Consider the following 10,000-nt stretch of genomic DNA (forward strand, 5'->3'; position numbering starts at 1 on the left):
AATGATAATGATAATTACTGTAATGATGATAATCATAATAATAATAATGATAACGATGACAAATAACAATGAAGCCTATTGTTTTCCACAGATAATGATAATTATAATAATAATAACAATGATAATATTAATAATAATAATAAACATTCGACCATCTGTTCCAGTCACTTGCACAGCATTCAGAACAGTGCAGTTTAGTGAACAATTTTTGAACAATTTTTTTGCTCAACATCACTGCCATCTGTTTCCGATACTCCCAATCCTGCAATCCTGCGATAGGCCTACGTCTTTCCTTTTCTTTGAGGATTTCTCCAAGCAGGAAAGGAGGGGAAAATGACCTTGAATGACAGGAGAAGAAAAGGAAAAGGATAACAGAAATAGAGGAATATAGAGATAGATAAGTGAGTGCGGATATGAGTGAATGACTCAGCAAATAAAGAAATAAACAGATAAATGAATATATATATATATATATATATATATATATATATATATATATATATATATATATATATATATATATATATATATATATATATAAAGCCATTCACCACCACATAGGGGTCACACACACACACACACAGACACACACACACACACACACACACGCATACACACACACACACACACACACACACACACATACACACACACACACACACACACACACACACACACACACACACACACACACACACACACACACACACACACACACATATATATATATATATATATATATATATATATATATATATATATATATATATATATATATATATATATATATATATAGTGATTCTCGCTTTCACTCTCTGTCCCTCATCTTTCAATCTGTTTTTTAGCGTGCTTGTGCGGCATCCTCTGATACAAACGAAATGGAAAAGTGTTCTCTATTGTTCACTCCGAATACGCTTCTAGGTTCCCACTGCGAAAAAAGGAGAGAAAAGAAAAAAGAAAGATAGAAAGAAAGAAAGGTAATGGAAAAAGGAAAAAAATCGATTGTTATTGTGTGTCTGATAACGCTGGAATGAGCCACGTTGAGATAAAGGGGGAATGAGAGAGAGAGAGAGAGAGAGAGAGGGAGAGAGAGAGAGAGAGAGAGAGAGAGAGAGAGAGAGAGAGAGAGAGAGAGAGAGAGAGAGAGAGAGAGAGAGTGAGAGTGAGAGAGAGAAAGTGAGAGTGAGAGAGAGAGAGAGAGAGAGAGAGAGAGAGAAACAGAGAGACAGAGACAGACAAAAAATTCGACTCAAAGAAAGAGAAAGAGAGAGATAGAGAAGGAAAGAAAAACAGAAAAGAGAGAGACTTAGAGAAAGATAAAAAGAGCGAGAGCGAGAGGAGGAGGGGAGGGAAAAAGGTGAAAAAGGGGGAGGAGGGAAAGAGGGAAGAGTTGAAACAGAGAGAGAGGGAAGGGAGAGGAAGAGAAAGAAGAAAAAGAGGAAAAGGGAAATAGATGCAGAGGGGAAGAGGCGAAGAGAGGAGATGGGATAGAATAGTAAGTGAGGAGGGGGGGAAGAGAAAGAGGAAGAGCAGAGAAGGGGAGAAGTGGTAGAGAGGGAGAGATCAGAGGAATGAAGGAGAGGGGAGAAGAGGAGACACGAAGGGTGATAAGAGAGAGGAGAGGAAAGAAGGTAGATGCTAAATGAGGGGAGAAGAAAGAGAGGGGAAAGGAACCATTAGGATAGAATGAAAGAAAGAAAGGAAGAGGAGAAAGCAGAAAAGAATAAAGAGTGTGTGTATGTGTGTATATATTTACACAGGAGCAATATATCTTTTGTGTTGATTTATACGTCACTCTGCGAAATCATAGAAATTGGAAAAAATGATAAAAGAGAAGAGGGAGGAGGGAGGAGGAGGAGGGAGGAGGGAGGAGGGAGGAGGAGGAGGAGGGAGGAGGAGGAGGAGGAGGAGGGAGGGAGGGAGGAGGGGGAGGAGGAATAGGAAGAGGAGAAAAGGACGAGGAGGAGGAGGAGGAATAGGAAGAGGGAGGAATAGGAGGAGGAGGAAGAGAAGAGGGAGAAGAGGAGGAGGAAGAGGAAGAGAAGAAGAGGAGGAGGAAAGGAAGAAGAGGAGGAGGAAGGAGGAGGAGGAGAGGAGAAGAAGAGGAAGAGGAGGGAGGAAGAGGAAGAGGAAAGGAGGAAGAGAAGAGGAGGCGGAGGAGGGAGGGAAGAGGAGGAGTGAGGTGGAGGAAGAAGAGGAAGAGGAGGGAGGGAGGAGGAGGAGGAAAAGGAGGAGGAAGAAGGAGGAGGGAAGAGGGAGGAGGAGAGGGGAGGGAGGAGAGGAGGAGGAGGAAGAGGAAGAGGAGGAGGGAGGAGGAGGAGGGAGGGAAGAAGAGGAAGAGGATGGGAGGAGGAGGAGGAAGGACGGAAGAGGAGGAGGAGGAGGAGGAGGAGGGAGGGAGGAGATAGGAAGAGGAGGAAGAGAGGAGAGGAGGAGGGAGGAGGAGGAAGAGGAGGAGGAGAAAGGAGGAGGAGGAGGAGGAAGAGAGAGGAGGAGGAGGAGGAAGAGGAGAGGAAGAGGAGGGAATAGGGGAGAGGAGGAATAGAGGAGGGAGGAGGAGGAGGGAGGGAGGAGGAGGGAAGAGGAGGGAAGAGGGAGGAGGAAGAGGGAGGAGGGAGAGAAGAAGGAGGAGGAGGAAGAGGAGAGGAGGAGGAAGAGGGAGGGAAGAGGAGGAATAGGGAGAGGAGGGAATAGGGAGTGAGGAGGAGGAAGAGGAGGAGGAGGGAGGAAGAGTGAGGAAGAGGAGGAGGAAGAGGAAGAGGGAGGAAGAGGGAGGGAGGAAGAGGAGGAAGAGGAGAGAAGAGGAGGAATAGGGAAGAGGAGGAATAGGAGGAGGAGAAGAGGAGGAGGAGGAAGAGGAGGAAGAGGAGGAGGAAGAGGAGGAGGAGGAAGAGGAGGAAGAGGAGGAGGAAGAGGAGGAGGAGAAAGAGGAGGAGGAGGAAGAGGAGGAGGAGGAAGAGGAGGAAGAGGAGGAATAGGGAGAGGAGGAATAGGAGGAGGAGGAGGAAGAGGAGGAGGAGGAAGAGGAAGAGGAGGAAGAGGATGATGATGATGATGATGATGATGATGATGATGATGAGGAGGAGGATGAGGAAGATGATAATGATGATGATGATGATGATGATGATAATGATGATGATGATGAGGACGAGGATGAGGAAGAGGAGGAAGAGGAAGATGATGATGATGAGGATGAGGATGAGGAAGATGATGATGATGATGATGATGATGATGATGATGAGGAAGAGGATGATGATGATGATGATGATAATGATGATGAGGATGAGGAAGAGGATGATGATGATGATGATGATGGTGATGATGATGATGATGATGATGATGATGATGAGGAAGAGGAGGAAGAGGAAAAGGATGATGATGATGATGATGATGATGATGATGATGATGATGATGATGAGGAAGAGGAGGAAGAGGAAAAGGATGATGATGATGATGATGATGATGAGGAAGAGGAGGAAGAGGAAAAGGATGATGATGATGATGATGATGATGAGGATGAGGAGGAAGAGGAAAAGGATGATGATGATGATGATGATGATGATGATGAGGAAGAGGATGATGATGATGATGATGATGATGATGATGAGGATGATGAGGAAGGAGGAAGAGGAAAAGGATGAAGAGGATGATGATGATGATGAGGAAGAGGATGATGATGATGATGATGAGGATGATGAGGAAGGAGGAAGAGGAAAAGGATGAAGAGGATGATGATGATGATGATGAGGATGAGGAAGAGGAGGAAGAGGAAGATGATGATGATGATGGTTGATGATGATGATGATGATGATGATGATGAGGAAGGAGGAGGAAGAGGAAAAGGATGAAGAGGATGATGATGATGATGATGATGATGATGAGTATGAAGGAGGAATAAAAGAGGGAATAAGAGAGAGAGGAGGAAAGTGAGGGGGGAAAAGAGAATCGCTGCTTCCTCATCCACGCCTCATTAAAAGCCTCAGATATTCCGAAATGGAAGCTTCGGTTGTGGAAAATGAGCAGCTTTTTGGGCCATGTCGGAGGCGGCGCGTCTGTCCGCCTCTCTTCGTGTCTGTCGGTCTTTCGGCTTTTTTTTCTGATGGTGGTGAGAATGGTGGTGATGTCTGAGGATGGTGATGGTGGTGAGAATGGTGGTGGTGGTGAGGATGATGGTGGTGAGAATGGTGGTGGTGATGATGTCTGAGGATGATGAGGGGTGATAATGGTGATGACGGTGAGGAATTTTGGTGGTGAAGGTGAGAATGGTGATGGGGGTGAGAATGGTGGTGGGGGGGGTGGTGATGATGGTGGAGGTGTAGGCGAAGGCGAGGGTGGTGGTAGTGATGATGAGTTGGTGATGATGTTGGTGATGATGTCTGAGGATGATGGTGGTGATAATGATGATGGTGAAGGTGAGGGTGGTGATGATAATGGGAATGGTGATGGTGGTAAGAATGGTGATGATGTCTGAGGATGATGATGATAATGGTGATGTTGGTGAGGGTGATGGAGGTGATGATAATGGCGAGGATGATGGTGAGGATAATGAGAATGGTGATGGTAGTTATGGTAGTGATGATGATGTCTAAGGGTAATGGTGGTGATGGTGATGATGGTGAAGGTGAGGAGGATGGTGATGATGGAGATGAGGGTGAGGGTGATAGTGGTGATGGTGATGATGGTGAAGGTGATGACGATGGTGATGATGATGGTGATGGAAGGAGGGGCCGGGAAGGATGTGGTTTTCTTCAAATTGGAATAATTATATCCACCTTTTCGCTTTTTTTTTTAAAATAACAATAATGATAATAACAAATAATAATGATAATAAATAATAATAATGATAATCATGAAAATAAAAATCGTCACATGTATTTTTTTACTGTTTTTATTACCGCTGTTCAGAGACAGATAGATGGATGGGTAGATAGATAGACTGATAGACAGCCAGTCTCTCTCTCTCTCTCTCGCTCTCTGTCTGGTTGTCTATTCTTCTTTCTCCTTTTCATTATCATCTCATTATTACATCATCTTAATTTTCATTTACCTTAATTTCATATCCATTGATTGACTTGATTCCTTGTTTTATCTTATCATTTTTCTTATTCTATATGCTTGTTTCGCTTCGTTTGTTCTTTGTTTGTTTGTTTTCCTCGCTTTTATTTAATTGTTTATTCATATAGGGAATTAAACAAAGGGATTGGCTTCCGTGATGTGTTTATTTTAATCAAGATTAGGATTCTTCATTTTGAGACACTGAATATGGATGCTATTATTACGTTTATTTAACACCATCATCATCATCTGTGAACACACACACTCAGAAACAAACACACATACACACACACACGCACATATACGTATATATATACTGTATGTGTATATGGTCATAGAAAGCTTAAGAAAAATAAAAACAAAAACAAAACAAACGAACAAACAAACAAAAAAAGTCAAGGAAGCAAATCAAAATCCCTCAAGGGCGTCATCCCCCCCCCCCGCCCTCCCAGCCCTCACTCCGCATAAGGAATTTCCTCATAGATGTGGCACTCGGAGGCCGGGCGGGCGCTGGGCACGAGGTAGCCGTAGCCGTCGTCGTCCTGGGCGCCCCTCTGGCTCGGAGGCGCCGGCCGCTGGAGGAGGCTCCCGAGGGCGTCCAGCACGAAGTCGTCGACGCGCAGACGGCTCCTGAAGGTGGCCGCGTTGACGAGGGTGAGGCCGAGGGCGCCGAGGGCCAGCAGCACGAGGGGGACGCTGGCCAGGATCGCCACCAGTTCCATCTTCGGGCTCGGCGGCTGCGGGGGGAGGCTGGTATATACATATATATATATATATATATATATATATATATATATATATATAATGTATATATATATATATATATATATATATATATATGTATATATATATATATATATATATATATATATATATATATATATATATATGTATATATATACATATATATATATATATATATATATATATATATATATATATGTATATATATACACATATATACACATATATATACATATAAATATATATATATATATATATATATATATATATATATATATATATATATATATATGAATATGTATATATATATATATAAATGTATATATATGAATATGTATATATATATATATATATGTATACATATACACATATACACACATATATATATACATATGAATATGTATATGTATATATATATATATATATATACATATATACATATATATACATACATATATATATATATATATATATATATATATATATATATATATATATATATATTATATTAATATATATGTATATAAATATATATAAATATATATATATATATATATATATATATATATATATATATATATTCATATATATATATATATATATATATATATATATATATATATATATATATATATATATATATATGTATGTATGTATGTATATAAACAATGACACACACATACACACACACACAAACACAGTTATAAATATATATCTATACACATACATATATCTTAAGCTACACAATGACACACTACAAAAGTTACAAAAAGACAACACTACAACATATGCACATAAAATCAAAGAACAAAAATCAGTAAGAACAAGTGACTCACCTTCTGTTCTCAAGACAAACAAGAACTGTTTAACTTTACTTTCTTACGTCCAATCTCAGGAAAAAGAATAACTGGCAACTCAGACGGTACCTGAGTTGTCTGATTCGCTATGTCGTATTTTTTATTTTTATTTTTTTACTCACGTGTCTCTTCATGCTTGTGTTTACATTTGTTTGGATAAAATAAGATAAAAACAAATGAGTATGGGGTTTATAATCATATGTGGAATTTTGGTTACCTTTCATAATTTTCTGTTTTGAAGACCATATATATATATTTTTTATTTTATTACAGAAGCGACTTGGCCAGGATGCGGTGTGAGTTGCTAGTTTTTCCATTATTGAAATTTGACAAAGTTTTGTTTCGCATCCTCATGCATTATTTTTCGGCCTTATCGACGGACTGATACCCAACGACGTGTCCGGATGCATTGATGATAATAATGATAATTTATCTTTATCAGTCTTCAGTATCTCTTTGGAAGACAAAACACGGAAGCTATCTCCGGCGCGGCAGGAAGTGTGAAGGAGATAACCATAAAAAAAGAAAGAAAAGATAAAAATTCAAAATTAAAAATATCTCCTTTGGTGAAGACAAAAAAAAAAAGCATCTATTCTCCTACGACTTTGTTTTCTTCTAAAGAATATCTCACATTCATATCTGATGCGAACAGGGGATAGTCATGCTCTAAATCGCCGATTTTGACCATGAATAAAGAACAGATTTTTCTGATTTCCTCCAGCCATTGTTTTTTCGGAGTCACAGCCAGGTTTCCCGCCATTACCGTGCATGATACGAATGCGACGCTAGAACCTTGACTTCGGCTTTAGTTCGAGTTTACAATCCATGGTTACCTCTATAATACGATGTAAGAATATATACAAAATTGTAATACAAGTAACAGATTAGCTATACCTAACTAAAGTGGAGACGCTGTAATGATTAATGAATAAGTTAGAGACATATTAAACTTAAGTCGAGGCTCAATCCAATGGCGCGAAGAAGGGGAGGCGGGTTAGAGGGAGCACATCCAAAATGGGTGGTGGGGGGTAGGGGGGGGGTGGTGGAGGGCATCGAATCAGAGAGCCAAATAAAATACCGATTTTGGAGTTTACACCTCAATCAAATGTTAATTTCATACTTCACCCGTGTTTACATATTGACTCCACCATCACAAACGCATTTTTTTTTGTGGTAATGGCGGCAACAGCTCCAAATATCCCGGGGAACGCGGAGTGGTTACGCCCTACCTTTTGTTTAGCGGTTTGGGGAACTAACGTTGACGGAAGGAGAGATAATGGAAGGGAGATAGATGATTGAAGGAAGGATGGAAGGATGGATGGAGATAGAAAGAAAGGAGGATGGATGGAGATTGAAGGAAGGATGGAAGGATGGATGGAAGATTGAAGGAAGGATAGATGGATGGATGGAAGATAGAAAGAAAGAAGAAAGGATGGATGGAGATAGAAGGAAAGGTGGAAGGATGGATGGAAGATTGAAGGAAAGAAAGAAGGATGGAGGGATGGATGGAAGATAGAAAGAAAGAAGAAAGGATGGATGGAGATAGAAGGAAAGGTGGAAGGATGGATGGAAGATTGAAGGAAAGAGAGAAGGATGGAAGGAGTGATGGAAGATAGAAAGAAAGAAGAAAGGATGGACGGAGATAGAAGGAAAGGTGGAAGGATGGATGGAGGATAAAAGATAGAAGGAAAGGTAGAAGGATGGAGATAGAAGATTTAGGGAAAGATAGAAGGATGGATGGAAGATGGAAGGAAAGAAGGAAAAAAGGAAGGATGGGTGGAAGAAGATAGAAGAAAGGATGGATGGAGATAGAAGATTTAGGGAATAGGGAAGGATGGAAGTATGGATGGAAGATAGAAAGATGGAAGGATGTATTAAAGATAGAAGATAGAAAGAAAGATGTACGGATGGATGGAAGATAGAAGGAAAGAAGGAAGGATGGATGAAAGATAGAAGAAAAGAAGGTAGGATGGATAGAAGATAGAAAGAAAGATGGAAGGATAGATGGAAGATAGAAAAAAGAAGGGAAGGAGGAAGAAGATGAATATGAAAGAAAGGTGGGTGGGAGGGTGAAAAGAAGCGAGAAAGAAAGAGAAGACGAAAGAGATGACCATAGAGAAAAGAGAAGAATAAGAAAGAAAGAAAGAAAATAAAACGAAAGGGGGAGATGGAAAAGAAAATAAAAAGATGGGAGGAAGAAGAAAGAGAATTAAAGAGAGAGGCAAAGAAGAAGATAAGAAAAGAAATACGAAAGAAAGAGATTCCAAGAAGAAGGAAGAAGTAGCTCTTCCAAATTCTTGTTTATTTCCTTAAGCAAGATTTACTTTCTTATGCATGCTTGACTTACGGATGGTTTTACTTATTTATGTACTTTACTTACTTATGTACAGTGTTACTTACTTATATGCTTTTGCTTACTTATACACTTAACTTATACATGGTTTACTTACTTATGTACTTTACTTACTTATGCATGACTTCTCTTTCTTATGCACTTAACTTACTTATGTAAGACCTCTCTTACTTATGCTTGCTTATTCACACGTAAATCTACTTATTCATTACTTACATAAGTGTGACTTTCCTTATTCCTGCTTAACCTTGCGGGGCATAACCTGTTTCTTCATGACTTTACTTAGCCATGCATTCCTCTGGTCATTTGTGGATAGTTTTCCCTTTTTAAGAAATTACTTACCTGTATGTCTCTTTATTCATTCCCAAGTTACTCACCTGTATGGCTTTGTATGCATTTCCAAGTTACTTATGTGTGTCTCTATTAATTTCCAAGTTACTTACCTGTATGTCTCTATTAATTTCCAAGTTACTTACCTGTATGTCTCTATTAATTTCCAAGTTACTTACCTGTATGACTATTAATTTCCAAGTTACTTACCTGTATGTCTCTATTAATTTCCAAGTTACTTACCTGTATGTCTCTACTCATTCCAAAGATACTTACCTATATGTCTCTATTAATTTCCAAGTTACTTACCTGTATGTCTCTACTCATTCCCAAGATACTTACCTATATGTCTCTATTAATTTATAAGTTACTTACCTGTATGTCTCTACTCATTCCCAAGATACTTACCTATATGTCTCTATTAATTTCCAAGTTACTTACCTGTATGTCTAATAATTTCCAAGTTACTTGTATGTCTCTTCATTCATTTCCAAGTTACTTACCTGTATGTCTCTACTCATTCCCAAGACACTTACCTGTATGTTTCTATTAATTTCCAAGTTACTTACCTGTATGTCTCTACTCATTCCCAAGATACTTACCGGTATGGCTTTGTATTAATTTCCAAGTTACTTACGTGTATGTCTCTTTACTCATTCCC

The sequence above is a fragment of the Penaeus vannamei genome, chromosome 37 (genome assembly GCF_042767895.1).
Source record: "Penaeus vannamei isolate JL-2024 chromosome 37, ASM4276789v1, whole genome shotgun sequence".
In the NCBI taxonomy this organism is placed as follows: domain Eukaryota; kingdom Metazoa; phylum Arthropoda; class Malacostraca; order Decapoda; family Penaeidae; genus Penaeus; species Penaeus vannamei.